The 24,283-nt window shown below is 45.6% G+C and overlaps 1 protein-coding gene across 3 annotated transcripts in view; it reads left to right on the top strand.

The window, feature by feature from the left end:
• Positions 1–24,283, top strand: part of LOC144830321 (retinol dehydrogenase 7-like) — a 205,600-nt gene that overhangs the window by 120,172 nt on the left and 61,145 nt on the right. The gene's annotated exons all lie outside the window — the stretch shown is intronic.

Genomic DNA, 24,283 nt, shown 5'->3' with positions numbered 1-24,283 from the left:
GAAGATATGGGGACACCATCGGCAGAGGGGATATGGAATAATTCTCCACTGGCGCTGCAGGCAGAGGGCATGCTTGAACCATCATTGAAGACCCTATATAAACATATTAAGCCTGCCTGTTTGAAAAAGAACCACTTCTTCGTGATTAATAGGCTTTACTATACCCCCTATAAAATTGGGAAATTTGCCCCTGTACCCCCACCAAAATGCCCAAGGTGTCAAGAATAGATGGCTGATGATATCCATATGTTTGTTGATTGTAAAGAGCTGGATCAATACTGGAAAGAGATAGGACAGGCACTGTCGGGACTTTTCAGAACTACGATCAAAGTAAACTCCTCTTTGGTTATATTTGGGGACGATGATTTGTTCTACCAGATAGCCACATGGCAGGAAAGAGGGCTCCTTCTATATTTGATCTCATTGGCAAGGAGGGAAATATGTAGGAGATGGAAGGATCACCTCCCCCCGAGAAGCGAGGACTGGCTAAATTCATCATTTATCATGGCTCGGTTGGAATATGAGAGGGCAGAGGAGAAGCCACTTAACATCTGGCACCCTCTAATGAGGTGGGGAAGGAACCTGAGATTGATCCGGCACTCCAATGATTACACAATGTCCCCGGTACTAAAGGGGAGGAGGTCTGGTGACCCAAGTAAAGCGTGGTCAGCGAGGTGGCCCACAGAGAGAGAGTACGGCTGTAAATGTTCCACAAAGACTTGACACGGTGAGATGAGGAGTAAAAAACAAAAAACAAACAAGTGGTTTGATGAGGCTTGTTATCGATGCCCTGGTTGCCATGTGGAGGAGGAAACTGAAATCCATGTGGTTCTTTTCTGCCCGGCCTACAAACAGGCTAGCAGGAAATGGATCATTCAACAGTGTAGGAATTTGGGCATAAGGGACTACTTCGCTATATTTAGGATTTTAAAATCTGATATGGACCCATTGATTGTGACTGTTATCTCTAAATTTCTCCAGGCAATGTGGTTGAAACAAAGGTTCCTCCTAGAAATTGATGTTTAATTCTAGAACTGTTGTCCTGAGCAGTATATTTTCGGAATGTTTTTTTACCTAATCCCGTCTAAATGTTTAATAATTTTTCTTAAATGTTTTTTATATTAACTTATTTAAAAAAAATAATAACACAATTGGGATCAAAAATGACTAATCTCTTTTACTTTGTGACTATTGGTGATATTTCTGTACACCAGTGTAACTCTTAACCACCGGAATTTAAGTTCCATATGTATGAATTTAACCTGTGTGCTTTTATGACTGTAAAAGTCGAAATAAAGTTATTATGAATGAATGAAGCTACCTAGGCTGGCTATCTTTCTAAACATTTTAATGATTAGTGAACTAGAAACAGTAATGGCTTCGGCCTCTTTGAATCATGTTGCTATCATAAATTTAAAGAACGCAAGAACAAATCGGCACCACCCAAATGATGCGGGCAGTGAACCACTCAACCCGACACAGCAGGAGACAGCACCCCCACTAAGCCCATACTGCCAATCTGGTGTAAAAGACGTGCCAAATAAATCCCTGCTCGAAGCAATAAGAAAGCAAATATCCGGAGGCAGGCGGGCAGGACCACCGGGCCCAAACGGCATACCACCGTTGCTATATAAACAGGATTCTGACTTTTAGAGCAACGCACTAGTACCAGTTTTAGGACATGCTCTAAGTACTACAGCAATCCCAGAGTCATGGAGAGGCTCAATCATCAGTCCTATATACAGTGAACCACTCAACCCGACACAGCAGGAGACAGCACCCCCACTAAGCCCATACTGCCAATCTAGTGTAAAAGACGTGCCAAATAAATCCCTGGTCGAAGCAATAAGAAAACAAATATCCAGAGGCATACCACCGGGACCAAACGGCATACCACCGTTGCTATATAAACAGGATTCTGACTTTTAGAGCAACGCACTAGTACCAGTTATAGGACATGCTCTAAGTACTACAGCAATCCCAGAGTCATGGAGAGGCTCAATCATCAGTCCTATATACAAGCAAGGAGCGAGATCTGAACCAAACAACTATCGCCTGATAGCCCTGATAGATACCAAGGCTAAATATTACGCGGGGATTGTACTAAAAGACTTGGTTAGCTGGTCCTCAAGGAACTGCATTATACCAACAACTCAAACAGGTTTCCGTCAAGGGCAAGGAACCATAACTAACATAGTGGCCTTAACTATGCTCATGGATGCAGCGAAGCAAGGTAAATACCCCCTATACCTCTGCTTCATACACTACTCAGCAGCCTTTGATCATGTCCACTGCGCCAGACTCTGGCAAAAGCTAAAAGAATGGGGGATACCACCACCCCTCCTAGACCAACTTATACAACTGCAGACCAATACATGGATAAGAGGTAAACTAGGCGCGAGGAAGCATCTCTCAAGCAGAATTACCACTACAAAGGGGTTAAAGCAAGGATGCGTTTTGGCCACTCCGTTATTCAGCCTTTTCCTGGTGGACTTGCCAGCAGAACTGGACAATTGTTCCTCACATTCACCGAAATTAGGCAGCATGACATTAACAAACTTACTTTACGTTGATGACTTAGTGCTGATCAGCAGAACACCAATAGGACTCGAGCACCTTTTAGATGCCACCTACAAATTCTCAAACCGGAAGCTTTAAAAATAAACTCCAAAAAATCAAAAGTTATGGGTGTAAACCATCATAAAAAGGCAAATCCTAGCTGGTACTTGTCAGGCAAACACCTAGACCAAGTAACAAACTATAAATTCCTGGGTGTGCTTTTAGATCAAAACAACTCTTTTAAGCCACAGCTGGAATCCTTACGAAGGAAGGGAGCCATGACCCGCTTGGCACTAAAACCCTTGAAGAAACTGCTGCTGGACTTAACTGCTGGACTTAATTCTTGATCCCTTTCTAAAAATCCTGCAAACTAAATTGCACCCAACAATCACCTATGGGAGTGAATCCTTGTCTGGAAGACATGCTGCAATTCTTGACAGCATAATAGCAACCTTCTACCGAGCGATATTCCAGCTCCCCAAATACGTTTCACCTTCCCAAATAAGGCTGTAATTCAACCTCCAGAACCAGGTCACAGAAAGGATGGGAGCCTTTGTAAAAAGCTTGCACAAAATCAGAGCTGCTGACACCGGATCCTTGAATAACCAGCTCTAGCTTGAGCTGTCCCGCACCGGAAAACTGCCAGCTAATGTGTACCTTCAGGAATCCTTGCAGACTGTTGGTCTGATAGACGCCTGGAACACCTCAATGGCCTTCTTGGTTTTTAAAAAACTAGTAACAAAGTCAACAAGACTTATATCAGCCATAGAGGACAAGAAAGCGGTATCCAAAGAGCTCATGGATGGGTTGTGCTTAATTATGATGTTCTCAACCCTCAACTCTACCTCAAGGTCGTAACCAAGCTTGTGATAAAGGAAAAATTCCTAAGACTTCCCTTGGGAGATTGCTCAATCAATCCTTTTTTCCACTGTGGGAAAGAAGTGTGGGTGACCAGCCTTGCCGTCTGTGAGCTAGTGACACTGAGACTCTGATCCATATTATATGTATATGCAAGAAGCTAAAGGACATACGGAAAACTCTGTTAAAACCATTGTTTAACCAGCACGGAGTTAGGTCCTGTAGGTAGGTGGAGATGTTGTGCTTTAATCCAAATTTAGTTCAGCTAAACTATTGCTTAGCAAAGTTTTTTGACTTCACAGCATTGAGACTGAAAAAAATCAACTATTAACAGTTAAGATCCACCACAGAGTGCTGTAATTGCTATACTGGACCACTCTACTGGTTTAAATAGAAAGTCTTTATACATTTGACTTCTAACAGACTAGTAAATCTGTGCCAGTGGTGATATTACCTTCGAGACATCTTTATGACTTTACATCTATAAAACAAATGCATTTTAAATGTTGTAACTTTTTAATCAGTGCAAAAATTCCATTGTTTTATTGTTAATGAAGCTTCTGTAATCGTTTTAATAAATCACGCAAAATGAAAATGTACTTACTTACTTACTTACATTGTTTACTTAAACATAGATTGTAATGTTCTCTTTATCATTATTTTTGGTTGTAAACATGTTTAAATAAACGTGTACTAATTGTCTCAGGTAAACGGAGCATGCTTCTAGTGCCAAGTGCACTCTAAAAGACCAGTTGGCTCTCTGGTGTCATTAAAATCAATTATATATATTTGTAAGGCACCACACAAAAAGCAGACATGAAACTAACTCTATTGCTTACTTCTCATATTATATTTGTGGATTAAATAATTCTAATTTTGATGTATTCCTTATTCAAAAATAAATGTTATGTAATGAATTTTACATCATATTTTTAAACATTCCACAGAAAAATTAAACAAGTCAATGTGTATTCTTCATGAACAAATTCAGGCATGCATGTTTTATAGCACAAACAGGTTACTTTGTCAGAACATCAATAGCAATCAGAGGTCTTGTGAGATCATGGGTTGAATCTTCAGAGGCAATGTAGTCTGCCTGTAATCTAATTAAGAGTACTATCTCACCAAGGATAATTCTTAAAGTGTGAGAACTGTATTACGATCCATCCTGAGAGCGTATTCTCTCCTGTCTAATCAAAGGGAAATGTGTAACATTATTTTTCTAATATTTTTTATTTATTTTTTCATTAATGTATGTGAACATTAGCCAGTGATCAATTAGCAATATTTGGATTGTTAATGTTAAATGTCTGTTAATGTAATACCAAATATATATATACACTCTCACACACACACACACACACACACACACACATGTATGTTACATATTTATTAAAACATGCAAGTGCTTCGGCCTCATCCTTAACAAACAGCCAATCCTTCGAACTCGCAATACCACAAGGTCTGACACCTTGTGCTCACTGGAGACGAGCGCAGGCTGTCGAAGATTGCTGTATCTTGCGAATGATTAGAAGATAAGGCCAGAAGCTGAAACAGTGCAAAAGACACGAGCAGAACCAGCTTTAGGGAGGCATGGCCGGTTCCGCCACACCAGGAGCCAAGTTGCATTTAGTATGCAACTTGGGGTACCACTACCTGCCCCTGAGCACTCCGTGTGCGCAGTTACCTTGAGGGTGTAAAAACCATAGCAAGACAACTCTAGTGCCCATCGGACCCTCTGGAGAGAGTAATATTCCTTCCAAACCCATTTCCGACCCATCACACAGTAGCTCAAAGGGTCAATATGCCTGCTGCTTAGCACAACGTGCAGATCACAGATCTGTATTCGGAGTAAACAGCTCAGTGGGTCACCATCCCTGCCACAGACAAAAATCCTTCTGTTACTTTCTTTTCCTAGTCACAATTCTTTCCGGTTCTTCAAATAGAGCACAATGAGGCATGAACGGAAATCAAAGTGATGCCTGCTAACTACAAGGCACAGGATCAAAAATATATTGGGGCATATTTACTAAATAATGGCAGAGCGTGGCGTTAAGCTAAAATTACTAACGCTGCACTCCGCCATTCCGAATACGCAGGGATGAGCCGTATTTAAGAGAATGCGGCACACCCCTTCGTTTCCCCTAGCGCTGGCGCTACATTTAGCTGCCTGGTACTAACACCTTAGTGCAAGGGTGCCTGCGTTTTGGTGAATGATTGTTTATCTGCAGGAAGGTGTCCCTTCATGCACATAAACGATCAGTAATGTTGATTTGTAATGTCTATGTCTGCTGCAACTTGTCATTTTTTAATGTTTGTTTATATGCAGGAAGGGACACTTTCCTGCACATGAACAATCACTAGTGGTGATTTGCTAATTCAATGCATGCTAGGGAATACAGCACACATAGAAACAGCAAAAATGAGGAGAAATTATTCAATTCTCCTTGTTTTGCCAGGTTAAGACCAATATTGTTGGTGCTGCCTCCTATTTAAACAATGGGCAGCATCAAAAAGCATAGGTGTTGCGGCAGAATGCCCACCGCAACACCCATTGCCCGCCTCTTCCACGCTAAATGCTGCGTGAAAAGGGGCCTTATTCACAAGGCGGGGTTAAGCAGCATTAAGTTGCTTAACGCTGCCTTGTAAATAAGGCAAAGAGCTAATCGCCACAGGAATGTCATAAAAAGTGAGGTACCTGTGATGACACGCAGGCTGGAATCTACGGAGCACTGTATAGTATCTTAAGTGGTCCTCACACTTCTGACCACATGAAGAATTTACCATTCTTTCTCCTTGCTTTAACTCATTGATCCACAGTGTATCACATAACCCAATGCCTTCGAGATCCAAATAGGTGCAGATCATATGATTCTAAAGCCTTTAACTCAAGACTGGTATAGTAAATGTAAATGTGGGATACTTGTAAAGCGCACTGTTACTCTACCCGAGTGTCCTGGCGCTGTAGACCGCTGGGGAACCCGTCCTGGTTTTCCCTGTGAGATGGTCCCTTTCTGGGTATCTCCAGGGTGAAACCAGGCATCCCCGGCATCTGTGGGGGGCCGTTGTGGAGATGAGGCAAGCTTAATGCCCAGAGTTACCGAGTGTGTTCCCTGGTTAGAGTAGGCACCGAGGCGAGAATTATCGAGTCCGTTGACCCTGGTCCAAGACCCTGCCGCGTCGGGAATTGAACCCTGGTCCCGGGCCGTTCTCTGCTTACAGGTCTGCCGCCTCTAACCAGTGAGCCACACCTCTCCTCCAGTATCTGGGCAAATTTCAGAAAAACGTTAATGCATTGCTGGGATAGAGTTATCTTACTATTATTATTCCCTGATATTTACTGGGTATGCAGAGATTTCTGCAGCTTTTGCTTTAATCCCATAAAATATTTTAAAGTGCAGACTTTGCAACCAATTAAGCAGAACAGATTTAGTGCCACCTTCCTTTTTGTTGTCAATTTCTTAATACAGGTTAAAAAAACATGAAAGTGTAAATTGAGGGCATGATTTTGTGTCGTGGTTCCGTCACTTTTTTGGCACAACACAACACCTCCTTTGTTACATCTTGTAATGTGCTCAAATGTATTCATGATTGACATGAACATATGTGTGAGGTGTTAAGATCTGATGTCACTTCTTGTGATGTTACTTCCTGTGATAGGTCATGGGTTGTGATGTCGCTATCTGAGATGTCACTTTCTGTGATGCAGCACCATGATGTTAATTGCATACTGCCTAATTTGGTTAGTCTCCCTACTTCTGTTTTTTAGGACTTGTACCTTGTTCACAACCAAATGTATAGTCCCCCTATATGAGGGAGCTGAGTCAAAAGGCACTAGCTGCCAATATTCAGAAGGAAGTTTCTACCACATGGTATGGCAATGTTCTGTAATATTGCAGTTCTGGGTACATTCAATTAAGGTAGTCATAGTATTAACAGGGAAAACCAGGTCCACTGAGCCTATAGTGTGCATTCTGGGCGTAATGCCCCGATCAAGGAAAAGTATGTTAGTAGGCTCATAGATCTGGTTAAATGTTGCAGTGCAATGCCATGCAAATCCACCAAAGCTCCAGAAATGGCAGGGTAAGGGGATCGAAAATACGTAAAAAAGCTCACTTACTTTACTGCCACGTCCCTCCTCGGTCTCTCCCCCTCATCCCTCCACACCACTGGAACAGGAAGCACATCCAGGCTCCCCTAAGCCAATCATAACACTGCAATGCAGCGTTGTGATTGGTCTGAGTGCCATGGTTCGGCGCTCAGCCAGGAAATAGGAGCCTGGGCATGTTCTCCACCCAGTCTGTAATGCAGCCTGGATGGAGAACATGCAAAGTGCGCATGAATGTTTTACCTGCCCAAGACGGCCATCCAAACGTTCATGCACACTTACAAAGTTTGCTCACCACTACCCCTGCTCTTGCCGTCAGAGCAGCCCCACCCGCCCCACCCTGCAAAGCTGCAGCAGCAGGACAAAATAAAATGATAATAACTTCAAGTTATTATCATTTTATTTTTCCTTTAATTTCACTGCTGCAAAGCAGTGGGGCGACGCTCTTCCGTATTAGCGGAGGAGCCATCATTGTCTCAGGGAATAATAATGGTAATATAACTCTGGAGGTTAACTTATTTGTAAGATAGATCTGTATTTTGTCTAGTCCCAGTTTTGAATCAAAGTATCATAGGGGGTTAATTTGTCTCCAGCAAAGCACATCATCTAACATGCAGATGCCAGATTTTTATTTTATGTAGATAGGTAAAAGGATTACTTCTTTTAACACAGAGATCATTTTGTTATTTGTAGTTCATAAATTGGAATCCTTCTAATATAGCACAGTGAGCTATGAAGGACGTGACCCTCACACCATATAACCCTCACTACCTTATGTAACACATCGTGTACATTCATTGAAAAGCATATGACTTATTGTCAATGTAAAGCACTCTGACACCCTCCATTGGAATAAGTGGCGCTATGAAAGAAATAAAACAAAATAGTGATATTTAAATTGTTATTTGTGAAAATACTGGGACAGATCAACTCATCTGACATTCTTCCAGTGCATGCAAGTCAAAACCATGTCTATCTTAAGTACTTGTGAAAGAATAACAAGCTGTGTTTCTTTGTTTCCCCTCAATTGCAATTGCCTCTAGGTGTGAGGCTTCAGATAGCTCCCAGCGAGGATAGAACAAAAGGAGGCATGATGGCCCCTTAACTTCGGCCTCCGACTACGGCCTTTGTTTTGGTCCCAGCTCCAATTTAAAATAACAAAGCCTCCGTGCAGCCTGCACTTTGCTGCTGGAAAAGGAAAGCAGGCAACCTGCAGGTGCTGCTGAATGTGTCCCGGTTTCATCACACGGACAAATTCAGCATATTTTAGTAGAGCCCAACTTCTATGCAGGGTGGACATTGTCGACCTTGTGAAAAAAAGCGAATGGACGCCGTCTACCCGCGTGTATTACCAACTTGCGCCCTGGTGGTGAGATAGGTCTGATAAAGGTAGTTGAATTGGATATATTTCAGGAGCGCGTTAGGCGATACTCTGGTATGAGGGTCCAGTTCTTGTCTGTTATGTTCATCTGCATGTCCTGCACCCATCTGTCTTTTAAAAATAATGGTGGGCTTGCGAGCTAGTAACAACGCATAGAGTGTAGTCACTGCTTTTCTTGCCCCTATAGTTAGTCAGGAGTCAGGGCAGGGGAGGCAGGAAACCTGTGCACTTCAAAGGGAAACCTCTAGATGTTTCTCCCACTTCAAAGGAGACACCTGGTATAAATATTCGACCTCACACACCAACTGTTTAGTACACTTCTGGACCTGTGGAGCCTCTGCCAGGAAGAAGGACTAGTGTGCTGCTCAAAGGACTTCTAACCTGCTACTGCCTTGCAGGACTGCTGCTTTGTTGGACTGCTGGCTTGCTGGATTATTGGCATGCTGCTTGATGCCCTCCTGCCTGAGTCCGAAGGATAAGGACTTGCACCTGAACCCACGACTCACAGAATGACTCGAAGGGATAACATGCTGGCCTCTTGTTCAGTGCACAGGAGCATAACAGGCTCCCAGCCACTTGAACCAGCACTCAGCTCCAGCTGGAGCAAGCCCGTGACTTCCAAGTGGTGCTTCTCGTGTCCTGGACCATTGGTGTGGCCTCAAAGAGGCTGAATTGAAGTTATTGGGTTGTTTGTGACTGCGAATGGGCCAGTTGGTGCCAAACCCTTGTTGCTTACACTGCCCGCCACTATAAAGTTCTGTCAACTAGACTTCGCGCTAAAGCATTGACCACTCACGGGACCCCACCGGGAAGCTCTGGCTCAACCGCTTTCGATGTCAACAGGATCTTCGCGCTACAGTGATAACCGACTGCAATGCCAGGCCTGGTCTTTGCTCTCCATTGACGAACATCCACGATGCTTCCCTGCTCTCACAACCCCCTCCACCACGAACAGGGATTTTTGCGCTGCACTGAGAAGGTAACTTTTCAGCTGTACTAACCTGGTCCCTGTATCCGACCCATGCTACATCGTGGTCAGCCAGAACTTCTGACTCTCACCTGGTCTTGCACGGCAAGAAAGCTACAAGTGGTGCTTTGGGCTTTTTGGTGCTATTTTCACTTAAGTCTTCAAAATTGCATATTTGTGGTTTCACTGATTGAAAACATTTAATTTAATTTCCTTTCATTTCATTTCATTTCATCCATTTCAATGATTGGAGTTTTGTCATTTTGATCTTAATGTATTTATTAAAGTTTGCTCTATTGGTCTAAATTGGTGTTGAAGTTTTCTTTTGTTGTTTTTTCATGTTATTACTGTTTGAAGTGTTGCACAAATGATTTCCACATTGCCTCTAAGTTAAGCCTGATTGATATGTGCCAAGCTACTAGAGGATTCAGCGCAGGCTAAATGAGGGTTTGTGGTTGCTGCTTGAGTAGAGTGTCACCCCCCTCAACTTCTTACAGTCGGCATATAGCAAATTTACCGGCCATTGTTCATCCAGGTGTGTTCCCCAATCTGTGCAGAAGATATGCCAGCTGTTCCATGGGAATGGCTAAGATAAGTGGTGACAAAGGACAGCCCTGTCTGGTGCCTCAGGCTATTGGAAACTGTACCAATATCACCTGGCTTGTGTACACCTTCGCTAATGGTTGAGGATACAGTAACTCAAACCATTTGTGTAAGTTAGAACCGAACCCCAGGGTTTCTAGGACTAGCTACAGGTAATGCCATACAAGAGTACTAAATGCCTTTTCCATGTTAAGGGAGAGCGCGATGTGTCTTGAGCCCTCTGGTTGAGCATTACCTATTAAACTGACAAGTGGCATAAATAAAGAAACTTTGTTCTACCCAGCATAAAAGATGCACTATTGACGTTACCACAGTTAGGAGCTTTGGGTTTGTACGTTAGATAAACTTTGGCATGGAGACCATTCATCTCCCGGGTCTTATTCCTTGCCATCTGATCTATCACCTCTCTCACTTCGAATGTAGTCAAAGTTTCCTTCAGAAAATAACACTGCAGTGGGTCAAGGCCCAAAGTATCTAATACTAGTGGTCTTCAACCTTTTCTGTAATGAGAGCTACTTCTGATCAGTGAAGATCAACGTGAGCTTGTTATTAGACACCCCTAACCCAGCTTCATTGACTTTAAACCTAATGTCTATGGAGCCTGATACTATGGTTTGAACAAAATACTGTGACTTGAGGTACCATGAAAGGGCTGCCACGTGTGTCAGTGAGTGCATGGTCTGTGGGGATGTATAAACATATGTGTGAGTAAATAGGATATATGTGTATGGGTGACTGAAAGCCTGTGTGGTATGTACCTGTGGCACAGGACATTCCTTTCGAAATATGTGGCACCATTACATTTACAACATAAACATACCACCCTTTTTTTAATGAAAGAACTTTAAAGTGCAGAAAAATCTTTTGCAAAAGTGTTAATAATAAGGAACATTTATATGCACTTGATGGAACATTGTTCTGCACTTTGAAAAATACAGCATTTTTTTCTAATGGTAGAAATGTAGTTATAAATATGGCAGTGTGTCCACCAGCCATTGGGAGCAAGATGCCTGCTGTGTGTAAAAGTGACACTTTGAAATGGGAGAAAATTCAGCCGAAGAGTTAACTTTATGTTTAAATGCATTACATACAACTCATCATCTTAAGTTTCTTCCATGTCAAGGAGTCTTTACAAACAACATGCATTTTACTACCAGTGGCCTGCAGATGTGGTACCATGATTTTGACAGGAAACTACAGTAATGTGTTTAAATGTGAGGAATTTGAGGTGAAGAAACCTGCTTTATAAAACATTAGGACCTAATTGGCTTAATTTAAAGCACAGAAAAACATGAAAACAATGTGTCATGGAAGCATTTTTCTGCACTTTAAATTTCTCCAGTTTAAGAGAAAATGACAGTATTTTTCTGTCATAAAGATGGCAATGTGTCTACCAGCCACTAGGAGCAAGATACCTGCTGTTTGTAAATGGGACACTTTGAAAAGGGACAACATTAAAATGAAGAGTTAACGTAATCATTAGGTTAGCTCTTCTTTTTATTTGATCTCATTTAAAAGTACTCCAAAATATCATTTTGTTTTCATGCTCTAGACATTTGAGAGTGAAATACGTCAATGCTTGAGCTCTGAACCTGAGTGACCCACCTTGGTCATAAATCTGAGTGGAGCACTGCTTATAATCAGAAACTGCTATCAGCAGCCTGATTATATAAATTAAACATAGCCTTTCCTTAACTTGAAAAGGAAAAACACACCTATTTATTGCAGTTCTTAGTTAAAAATGAAGGGTGGGAACTTGTGAGGTATGAGGAAAGACACTGTTCAAAGGCGAAAAGATGCCCCTAGACAGCTCCATCGACATCTCCCAGCCTACTGCTCCAATTAGGTTGACTTTACACTTCCTACAAGTGCCCTTCCATGAGTTGGACACACATTCTTGATTCAACACCCACATGCACCTGTACATGTCTGCTGTCTCGGCTGGCAGTCCATGTAACTCTCAATCATTACCAGCTGGCCCTCTACCATGTCCCGGTGGGCTGTAACCTAACCCCTGTGGCAACTGCATGGCACCACATGGTGCTCCACTTGTTAAACTCGCAAAAAAAAAAAATCTTTTCAGGATGGAGACAGGAGTTACAGGAGTTTTAGAACGTCAACTTTATTTAAACTCTGCAAAATATCCAGTGCACTTTTTAGTTTGAAAGTTATGTATTCAAATTTGATGACAATAAGTGCATGCACCCCTTGGATGTTGACTCTGTGTGTGTGGGGAACTCCACTGTCTGGGGAGAGGGGTTGCTCTCAAAGGATTTGTGGTGGGAATATCTCATATTCAGGGTATAGACTGCACACACAGCACCTGTAAGTGACATTGAGGTGGGGGCTGTATTGTGAAAGGGCTTGCCCACCCCCATGCCACTGATCTGCCTAGAGCATTATTTAACATGCTTACATTAGCCGTGGCAATGCACCTCTGCCCACTACGATCCTGCATCCTAGGGTGCCTGACGAAAAGGTGTCATGCCAAACAGGTCCAAGAACCAGTGGTGCCCATCCCATGCCGAGCTGCATATATGGGTGTTGAAACAGCCTATTGAGAAATAGGGCCCCCTCTCACGAGTATATGATTGTGCTTCCGTAGAGCCCCAGACACTTTAAACATGCCTAATTCAAAGTGGAATACTCTTCTAAAACAGTTTCCATTGATTTATGGCTGAAAATGAATGAATGAGTAAAATAAAGTACCGCAATAATGCTACAAAAGTTCCATGTTTGTGCCGCAAAATTTCCAATTTTCTCAAGCCCGGCAGACCTCCTGAACACCATGCCTATTATATCCCTATCCCTTCTGAATGTCGAGGTCAATATTCTGAACAAGGCGTTGGCAAATTGTCTCCGAGCACATATAGCTTCATTAGTACATCTGGATCAGGCTGGGTTTATGCCCCAACGGGCGACTCACCACAACATTCGGCGGGCACATGTTACTGTTCAGGGACAGGGGGAACGGGCAGCGCTCTTGCTAGCAGATATAGACAGGACATTTGACTCCTTAAGCTGGGTATACTCATTTGCATTGTTGCATAGGTTGAACATAGGACCTCGTTTCTTGTTGTATCTAACCCTGCTGTAAACAGATCTCACTGCATCCGTACGCGGGCTCCGTCTCATCTACTTTCTCTATTGGGCGGGGAACCAGACAGGGGTGTCTGCTGTCCCCCTACTTGTTCGTGCTGGCAATGGAGCCCCTAGCGCCTGGGTGCGGATTGACGCTCAGGTGACCAGTCTGGAATGGGCACACGGACTGTCAGATCGCATTGCTTTATACGCCGATGATGTGCTGTTCTTCCTCACTAATTTGGATAGGACTGGACCACAGCTGCTGTGCATAATGCAGGTCTTTGGGGAAAACTCAGGCCTATACATGAATCCTTGAAAGTCCACCCTTTGGGTTTTGAGTGGTGAGGGTGAGCTCGGCTCTTGGGCATCTTCGGTGCAGGTGGTTCATGGGGGATGAAATATCCAGGAGTATTCCTGTTGGATGCTCCCACCACATCCTGGGATCGGAACTTGGTGCCTGTATGGGATCGTGTGCGTGAGGTCATTAGGACCTGGTCTCATATGCCCTTGTATATTTATGGCCAATTGGCCATTTTTAAGATGGTTCGCTCCCGCACCTACTGTACCAACTGCAGAATCACTCCTACCCTATTCCCCCTAGCTGGTTCCGTCAGGTCAATACAGCTCTGGGTTAATTTCTCTGGGATGGTGGAGCGGCAAGGGTGGCGCTGCAGATTTGCTTTCCGTCTACGTACTGTGGGGGATTGGCGACCTCAGACATTTCCACTCGCTCGTCCTGAACGAGTGGTGGTATGGCGACAGGATGGATCCGGCATACACTGTCGAACGACGGTGCATGGGGGAACACACCTTGCATGCAATTCTCTACTCTGCCCTGTTGAGACACTCCTACAGTCTGCCACGTGGACTGTCTTCCAGATCAGGAGGCAGGCGTTATGGAGGATCGGTTGGTGGAACAGATTGACCTGGGAAACCCCTCTTTGGCACAATGGACGCCTACCACACTTGGCGGCTCTGTCTGGATTCCGCGACTGAGATAACTTTGGGATCTCCACCCTGGGCAACATCATGCAGGGACCGGTTTTGAAATCCTTCCAGGATATTCAGAAAGACTTCCGGATGCAGAAACCCCAATTCTTTAAGTATTTACAGTTCCAACATGCCATTTCCCCTAGCTTGGAGGGGTTGGAGACACTAGCAGAGTTCAGTCCATTGGAGGCCAAGGTATTTATGGGGGACCTCCACGACCACAAGATCTCTAAAATATACCAATCCCTAGTCACACATTGTTCCTCATGGCTACAGCATCTGAGAGAGACTTGGGAGAGCGTCTTTGGTCAGATGGAGGAGGAAGACTGGACGGAGCCTTTGGCCGCTCCACAAGGGGCGGCCATTGCAATGAGCCTACGACTTATCCAGTTCAAATACCTTCACCGGGTTTATTATACCAGAGTTAGGCTTTGGAGGGTGGGTTTGGTGGTTTCCCCAGTGTGTCTCCAATGTGAATATGAGGAGGGAACCCTGTTGCATACTGTCTGGCACTGCTCTGCATTAGAGCGATTCTGGAGGGGAATGCTGGCGTGTCTCTCTGAAGTGTTGGGGTGGGACCTTCCCAGCTCACCGAAGCTGGTCCTCCTGCACGTCATGGAAGGGATCGGGGGCAACATTTACAAGCGCCATTTAATGCTTCTGGGATTTACCCTGGTTAAAAGGGATATTGCTAGTGCTTGGAAGGCAGCGGTGGCACCCTCCGTCTCTGCCTGAAAAATGGTCTAGACTTCTGTATGGGTCTAGAGAGCCCCCGAAAGCACTTTAAGATCTGGAAGCGCTGGGCTGACTATTGTGGCCTGGAGCTCGAGCCGGCACAGGTGGACCGACACCGAGACCCAGAATGATCTCCCCACTTTTCTTTGTTATTTCCTTCTTCTTTGTTATTTTTATTTCCTTTCCTACAGATGTTCTGCAGGACAGCTGCCTTGTAGGTGATGATTCAGAAAAGGGGGTGGTGATGAAAAGAGTGTCTGAATTAAGCAGACCACTCTTACCCAGTCCAAAGATCAGGGCTTGATCCATCACCGTTATTTAGCTCACTGCCCCATCCCAGCTCAGAACCTGGCTATATGCAAATTTGTCTGTCCCTGGCCCAGTGCATCATGGGAACAGGGCAGACCAAACTACCAAGGTAATTCTTCACCAGAAAGGAGACAAGCTTCCGGGGACCGGTTTCTGCCATTTCAGGCGTCGTCGGCCCGGCTTGCTTGAATCCTGATGGAGCAGTGAGCAAGGGACTCATGTCTGAGTATACCCTGCCACACCTATAGTGGCCAAAAACGATTCAGAAAAGGGGGTGGTGATGAACAGAGTGTCTGAATTAAGAAGACCAATCTTACCCAGTCCAAAGATCAGGGCTTGATCCATCACCGTTATTTAGCTCACTGCCCCATCCCAGCTCAGAACCTGGCTACATGCAAATTAGTCTGTCCCTGGCCCAGTGCATCATGGGAACAGGGCAGACCAAACTACTGGCTTGGTAGTTTGGTTTGCCCTGTTCCCATCATGCACTGGGACAGGAACAGACTAATTTGCATATAGCCAGGTTCTAAACTGGGATGGTGCAGTGAGCTAAAAAACGGTGTTGGATCTAGCCCTGATCTCTTGACTGGGGGAGAGTATTCTGCTTTATTCAGAAACTCTGTCCATCACCACCCCTTGTTGTTAAATATTTTGTCCACCCTAAGCGTGGAAGGGTATACTCAGATGTGAGTCCCTTGCTCATTGCACCATCAGGATTCAAGCAAGCTGGGCCGACGACGCCTGAAATGGTAGAAACCGGTCCCCGGAAGCTTGTTTCCTTCCCAGTGTAAGAATTGGCTTGGTAGTTTGGTTTGCCCTGTTCCCATCATGCACTGGGACAGGAACAGACTAATTTGCATATAGCCAGGTTCTGAACTGGGATGGTGCAGTGAGCTAAAAAACGGTGTTGGATCTAGCCCTGATCTCTTGACTGGGTGAGAGTATTCTGCTTAATTCAGAAACTCTGTCCATCACCACCCCTTGTTGTTAAATATTTTGTCCACCCTAAGCGTGGAAGGGTATACTCAGATGTGAGTCCCTTGCTCATTGCACCATCAGGATTCAAGCAAGCCGGGCCGACGACGCCTGAAATGGCAGAAACCGGTCCCCGGAAGCTTGTTTCCTTCCCAGTGTAAGAATTGGCTTGGTAGTTTGGTTTGCCCTGTTCCCATCATGCACTGGGACAGGAACAGACTAATTTGCATATAGCCAGGTTCCGAACTGGGATGGTTCAGTGAGCTAAAAAACGGTGTTGCATCTAGCCCTGATCTCTTGACTGGGTGAGAGTATTCTGCTTAATTCAGAAACTCTGTCCATCACCACCCCTTGTTGTTAAATATTTTGTGCACCCTAAGCGTGGAAGGGTATACTCAGATGTGAGTCCCTTGCTCATTGCACCATCAGGATTCAAGCAAGCCGGGCCGACGACGCCTGAAATGGCAGAAACCGGTCCCCGGAAGCTTGTTTCCTTCCCAGTGTAAGAATTGGCTTGGTAGTTTGGTTTGCCCTGTTCCCATCATGCACTGGGACAGGAACAGACTAATTTGCATATAGCCAGGTTCTGAACTGGGATGGTGCAGTGAGCTAAAAAACGGTGTTGGATCTAGCCCTGATCTCTTGACTGGGTGAGAGTATTCTGCTTAATTCAGAAACTCTGTCCATCACCACCCCTTGTTGTTAAATATTTTGTCCACCCTAAGCGTGGAAGGGTATACTCAGATGTGAGTCCCTTGCTCATTGCACCATCAGGATTCAAGCAAGCCGGGCCGACGACGCCTGAAATGGCAGAAACCGGTCCCCGGAAGCTTGTTTCCTTCCCAGTGTAAGAATTGGCTTGGTAGTTTGGTTTGCCCTGTTCCCATCATGCACTGGGACAGGAACAGACTAATTTGCATATAGCCAGGTTCCGAACTGGGATGGTGCAGTGAGCTAAAAAACGGTGTTGCATCTAGCCCTGATCTCTTGACTGGGTGAGAGTATTCTGCTTAATTCAGAAACTCTGTCCATCACCACCCCTTGTTGTTAAATATTTTGTGCACCCTAAGCGTGGAAGGGTATACTCAGATGTGAGTCCCTTGCTCATTGCACCATCAGGATTCAAGCAAGCCGGGCCGACGACGCCTGAAATGGCAGAAACCGGTCCCCGGAAGCTTGTTTCCTTCCCAGTGTAAGAATTGGCTTGGTAGTTTGGTTTGCCCTGTTCCCATCATGCACTGGGACAGGAACAGACTAATTTGCATATAGCCAGGTTCTGAACTGGGATGGTGCAGTGAGCTAAAAAACGGTGTTGGATCTAGCCCTGATCTCTTGACTGGGTGAGAGTATTCTGCTTAATTCAGAAACTCTGTCCATCACCACCCCTTGTTGTTAAATATTTTGTCCACCCTAAGCGTGGAAGGGTATACTCAGATGTGAGTCCCTTGCTCATTGCACCATCAGGATTCAAGCAAGCCGGGCCGACGACGCCTGAAATGGCAGAAACCGGTCCCCGGAAGCTTGTTTCCTTCCCAGTGTAAGAATTGGCTTGGTAGTTTGGTTTGCCCTGTTCCCATCATGCACTGGGACAGGAACAGACTAATTTGCATATAGCCAGGTTCCGAACTGGGATGGTGCAGTGAGCTAAAAAACGGTGTTGCATCTAGCCCTGATCTCTTGACTGGGTGAGAGTATTCTGCTTAATTCAGAAACTCTGTCCATCACCACCCCTTGTTGTTAAATATTTTGTGCACCCTAAGCGTGGAAGGGTATACTCAGATGTGAGTCCCTTGCTCATTGCACCATCAGGATTCAAGCAAGCCGGGCCGACGACGCCTGAAATGGCAGAAACCGGTCCCCGGAAGCTTGTTTCCTTCCCAGTGTAAGAATTGGCTTGGTAGTTTGGTTTGCCCTGTTCCCATCATGCACTGGGACAGGAACAGACTAATTTGCATATAGCCAGGTTCTGAACTGGGATGGTGCAGTGAGCTAAAAAACGGTGTTGGATCTAGCCCTGATCTCTTGACTGGGTGAGAGTATTCTGCTTAATTCAGAAACTCTGTCCATCACCACCCCTTGTTGTTAAATATTTTGTCCACCCTAAGCGTGGAAGGGTATACTCAGATGTGAGTCCCTTGCTCATTGCACCATCAGGATTCAAGCAAGCCGGGCCGACGACGCCTGAAATGGCAGAAACCGGTCCCCGGAAGCTTGTTTCCTTCCCAGTGTAAGAATTGGCTTGGTAGTTTGGTTTGCCCTGTTCCCATCATGCACTGGGACAGGAACAGACTAATTTGCATATAGCCAGGTTCCGAACTGGGATGGTGCAGTGAGCTAAAAAACGGTGTTGCATCTAGCCCTGATCTCTTGACTGGGTGAGAGTATTCTGCTTAATTCAGAAATTCTGTCCATCACCACCCCTTATTGTTAAATATTTTGTGCACCCTAAGCGTGGAAGGGTATACTCAGATGTGAGTCCCTTGCTCATTGCACCATCAGGATTCAAGCAAGCCGGGCCGACGACGCCTGAAATGGCAGAAACCGGTCCCCGGAAGCTTGTTTCCTTCCCAGTGTAAGAATTGGCTTGGTAGTTTGGTTTGCCCTGTTCCCATCATGCACTGGGACAGGAACAGACTAATTTGCATATAGCCAGGTTCTGAACTGGGATGGTGCAGTGAGCTAAAAAACGGTGTTGGATCTAGCCCTGATCTCTTGACTGGGTGAGAGTATTCTACTTAATTCAGAAACTCTGTCCATCACCACCCCTTGTTGTTAAATATTTTGTCCACCCTAAGCGTGGAAGGGTATACTCAGATGTGAGTCCCTTGCTCATTGCACCATCAGGATTCAAGCAAGCCGGGCCGACGACGCCTGAAATGGCAGAAACCGGTCCCCGGAAGCTTGTTTCCTTCCCAGTGTAAGAATTGGCTTGGTAGTTTGGTTTACCCTGTTCCCATCATGCACTGGGACAGGAACAGACTAATTTGCATATAGCCAGGTTCTGAACTGGGATGGTGCAGTGAGCTAAAAAATGGTGTTGGATCTAGCCCTGATCTCTTGACTGGGTGAGAGTATTCTGCTTAATTCAGAAACTCTGTACATCACCACCCCATGCTGTTAAATATTTTGTCCACCCTAAGCGTGGAAGGGTATACTCAGATGTGAGTCCCTTGCTCATTGCACCATCAGGATTCAAGCAAGCCGGGCCGACGACGCCTGAAATGGCAGAAACCGGTCCCCGGAAGCTTGTTTCCTTCCCAGTGTAAGAATTGGCTTGGTAGTTTGGTTTGCCCTGTTCCCATCATGCACTGGGACAGGAACAGACTAATTTGCATATAGCCAGGTTCTGAACTGGGATGGTGCAGTGAGCTAAAAAACGGTGTTGGATCTAGCCCTGATCTCTTGACTGGGTGAGAGTATTCTGCTTAATTCAGAAACTCTGTCCATCACCACCCCTTGTTAAATATTTTGTCCACCCTAAGCGTGGAAGGGTATACTCAGATGTGAGTCCCTTGCTCATTGCACCATCAGGATTCAAGCAAGCCGGGCCGACGACGCCTGAAATGGCAGAAACGGGTCCCCGGAAGCTTGTTTCCTTCCCAGTGTAAGAATTGGCTTGGTAGTTTGGTTTGCCCTGTTCCCATCATGCACTGGGACAGGAAAAGACTAATTTGCATATAGCCAGGTTCTGAACTGGGATGGTGCAGTGAGCTAAAAAACGGTGTTGGATCTAGCCCTGATCTCTTGACTGGGTGAGAGTATTCTGCTTAATTCAGAAACTCTGTCCATCACCACCCCTTGTTGTTAAATATTTTGTCCACCCTAAGCGTGGAAGGGTATACTCAGATGTGAGTCCCTTGCTCATTGCACCATCAGGATTCAAGCAAGCCGGGCCGACGACGCCTGAAATGGCAGAAACCGGTCCCCGGAAGCTTGTTTCCTTCCCAGTGTAAGAATTGGCGTGGTAGTTTGGTTTGCCCTGTTCCCATCATGCACTGGGACAGGAACAGACTAATTTGCATATAGCCAGGTTCTGAACTGGGATGGTGCAGTGAGCTAAACAACGGTGTTGGATCTAGCCCTGATCTCTTGACTGGGTGAGAGTATTCTGCTTAATTCAGAAACTCTGTCCATCACCACCCCTTGTTGTTAAATATTTTGTCCAGCCTAAGCGATGAAGGGTATACTCAGATGTGAGTCCCTTGCTCATTGCACCATCAGGATTCAAGCAAGCCGGGCCGACGACGCCTGAAATGGCAGAAACCGGTCCCCGGAAGCTTGTTTCCTTCCCAGTGTAAGAATTGGCTTGGTAGTTTGGTTTGCCCTGTTCCCATCATGCACTGGGACAGGAACATACTAATTTGCATATAGCCAGGTTCTGAACTGGGATGGTGCAGTGAGCTAAAAAACGGTGTTGGATCTAGCCCTAATCTCTTGACTGGGTGAGAGTATTCTGCTTAATTCAGAAACTCTGTCCATCACCACCCCTTGTTGTTAAATATTTTGTCCACCCTAAGCTTGGAAGGGTATACTCAGATGTGAGTCCCTTGCTCATTGCACCATCAGGATTCAAGCAAGCCGGGCTGACGACGCCTGAAATGGCAGAAACCGGTCCCCGGAAGCTTGTTTCCTTCCCAGTGTAAGAATTGGCTTGGTAGTTTGGTTTGCCCTGTTCCCATCATGCACTGGGACAGGAACAGACTAATTTGCATATAGCCAGGTTCTGAACTGGGATGGTGCAGTGAGCTAAAAACGGTGTTGGATCTAGCCCTGATCTCTTGACTGGGTGAGAGTATTCTGCTTAATTCAGAAACTCTGTCCATCACCACCCCTTGTTGTTAAATATTTTGTCCACCCTAAGCGTGGAAGGGTATACGCAGATGTGAGTCCCTTGCTCATTGCACCATCAGGATTCAAGCAAGCCGGGCCGACGACCCCTGAAATGGCAGAAACCGGTCCCCGGAAGCTTGTTTCCTTCCCAGTGTAAGAATTGGCTTGGTAGTTTGGTTTGCCCTGTTCCCATCATGCACTGGGACAGGAACAGACTAATTTGCATATAGCCAGGTTCTGAACTGGGATGGTGCAGTGAGCTAAAAAACGGTGTTGGATCTAGCCCTGATCTCTTGACTGGGTGAGAGTATTCTGCTTAATTCAGAAACTCTGTCCATCACCACCCCTTGTTGTTAAATATTTTGTCCACCCTTAGCGTGGAAGGGTATACTCAGATGTGAGTCCCTTGCTCATTGCACCATCAGGATTCAAGCAAGCCGGGCCGACGACGCCTGAAATGGCAGAAACCGGTCCCCGGAAGCTTGTTTCCTTCCCAGTGTAAGAATTGGCTTGGTAGTTTGGTTTGCCCTGTTCCCATCATGCACTGGGACACGAACAGACTAATTTGCATATAGCCAGGTTCTGAACTGGGATGGTGCAGTGAGCTAAAAAACGGTGTTGGATCTAGCCCTGATCTCTTGACTGGGTGAGAGTATTCTGCCTAATTCAGAAACTCTGTCCATCACCACCCCTTGTTGTTAAATATTTTGTCCACCCTAAGCGTGGAAGGGTATACTCAGATGTGAGTCCCTTGCTCATTGCACCATCAGGATTCAAGCAAGCCGGGCCGACGACGCCTGAAATGGCAGAAACCGGTCCCCGGAAGCTTGTTTCCTTCCCAGTGTAAGAATTGGCTTGGTAGTTTGGTTTGCCCTGTTCCCATCATGCACTGGGACAGGAACAGACTAATTTGCATATAGCCAGGTTCTGAACTGGGATGGTGCAGTGAGCTAAAAAACGGTGTTGGATCTAGCCCTGATCTCTTGACTGGGTGAGAGTATTCTGCTTAATTCAGAAACTCTGTCCATCACCACCCCTTGTTGTTAAATATTTTGTCCACCCTAAGCGTGGAAGGGTATACTCAGATGTGAGTCCCTTGCTCATTGCACCATCAGGATTCAAGCAAGCCAGGCCGCCGACGCCTGAAATGGCAGAAACCGGTCCCCGGAAGCTTGTTTCCTTCCCAGTGTAAGAATTGGCTTGGTAGTTTGGTTTGCCCTGTTCCCATCATGCACTGGGACAGGAACAGACTAATTTGCATATAGCCAGGTTCTGAACTGGGATGGTGCAGTGAGCTAAAAAACGGTGTTGGATCTAGCCCTGATCTCTTGACTGGGTGAGAGTATTCTGCTTAATTCAGAAACTCTGTCCATCACCACCCCTTGTTGTTAAATATTTTGTCCACCCTTAGCGTGGAAGGGTATACTCAGATGTGAGTCCCTTGCTCATTGCACCATCAGGATTCAAGCAAGCCGGGCCGACGACGCCTGAAATGGCAGAAACCGGTCCCCGGAAGCTTGTTTCCTTCCCAGTGTAAGAATTGGCTTGGTAGTTTGGTTTGCCCTGTTCCCATCATGCACTGGGACACGAACAGACTAATTTGCATATAGCCAGGTTCTGAACTGGGATGGTGCAGTGAGCTAAAAAACGGTGTTGGATCTAGCCCTGATCTCTTGACTGGGTGAGAGTATTCTGCCTAATTCAGAAACTCTGTCCATCACCACCCCTTGTTGTTAAATATTTTGTCCACCCTAAGCGTGGAAGGGTATACTCAGATGTGAGTCCCTTGCTCATTGCACCATCAGGATTCAAGCAAGCCGGGCCGACGACGCCTGAAATGGCAGAAACCGGTCCCCGGAAGCTTGTTTCCTTCCCAGTGTAAGAATTGGCTTGGTAGTTTGGTTTGCCCTGTTCCCATCATGCACTGGGACAGGAACAGACTAATTTGCATATAGCCAGGTTCTGAACTGGGATGGTGCAGTGAGCTAAAAAACGGTGTTGGATCTAGCCCTGATCTCTTGACTGGGTGAGAGTATTCTGCTTAATTCAGAAACTCTGTCCATCACCACCCCTTGTTGTTAAATATTTTGTCCACCCTAAGCGTGGAAGGGTATACTCAGATGTGAGTCCCTTGCTCATTGCACCATCAGGATTCAAGCAAGCCAGGCCGACGACGCCTGAAATGGCAGAAACCGGTCCCCGGAAGCTTGTTTCCTTCCCAGTGTAAGAATTGGCTTGGTAGTTTGGTTTGCCCTGTTCCCATCATGCACTGGGACAGGAACAGACTAATTTGCATATAGCCAGGTTCTGAACTGGGATGGTGCAGTGAGCTAAAAAACGGTGTTGGATCTAGCCCTGATCTCTTGACTGGGTGAGAGTATTCTGCTTAATTCAGAAACTCTGTCCATCACCACCCCTTGTTGTTAAATATTTTGTCCACCCTAAGCGTGGAAGGGTATACTCAGATGTGAGTCCCTTGCTCATTGCACCATCAAGATTCAAGCAAGCCGGGCCGACGACGCCTGAAATGGCAGAAACCGGTCCCCAGAAGCTTGTTTCCTTCCCAGTGTAAGAATTGGCTTGGTAGTTTGGTTTGCCCTTTCCCATCATGCACTGGGACAGGAACAGACTAATTTGCATATAGCCAGGTTCTGAACTGGGATGGTGCAGTCAGCTAAAAAACGGTGTTGGATCTAGCCCTGATCTCTTGACTGGGTGAGAGTATTCTGCTTAATTCAGAAACTCTGTCCATCACCACCCCTTGTTGTTAAATATTTTGTCCACCCTAAGCGTGGAAGGGTATACTCAGATGTGAGTCCCTTGCTCATTGCACCATCAGGATTCAAGCAAGCCTGGCCGACGACGCCTGAAATGGCAGAAACCG

This window comes from Lissotriton helveticus, chromosome 1_1, assembly GCF_964261635.1.
Source record: "Lissotriton helveticus chromosome 1_1, aLisHel1.1, whole genome shotgun sequence".
NCBI classification, from domain to species: Eukaryota; Metazoa; Chordata; class Amphibia; order Caudata; family Salamandridae; genus Lissotriton; species Lissotriton helveticus.
This window is presented reverse-complemented; position numbering and strand designations above follow the sequence as displayed.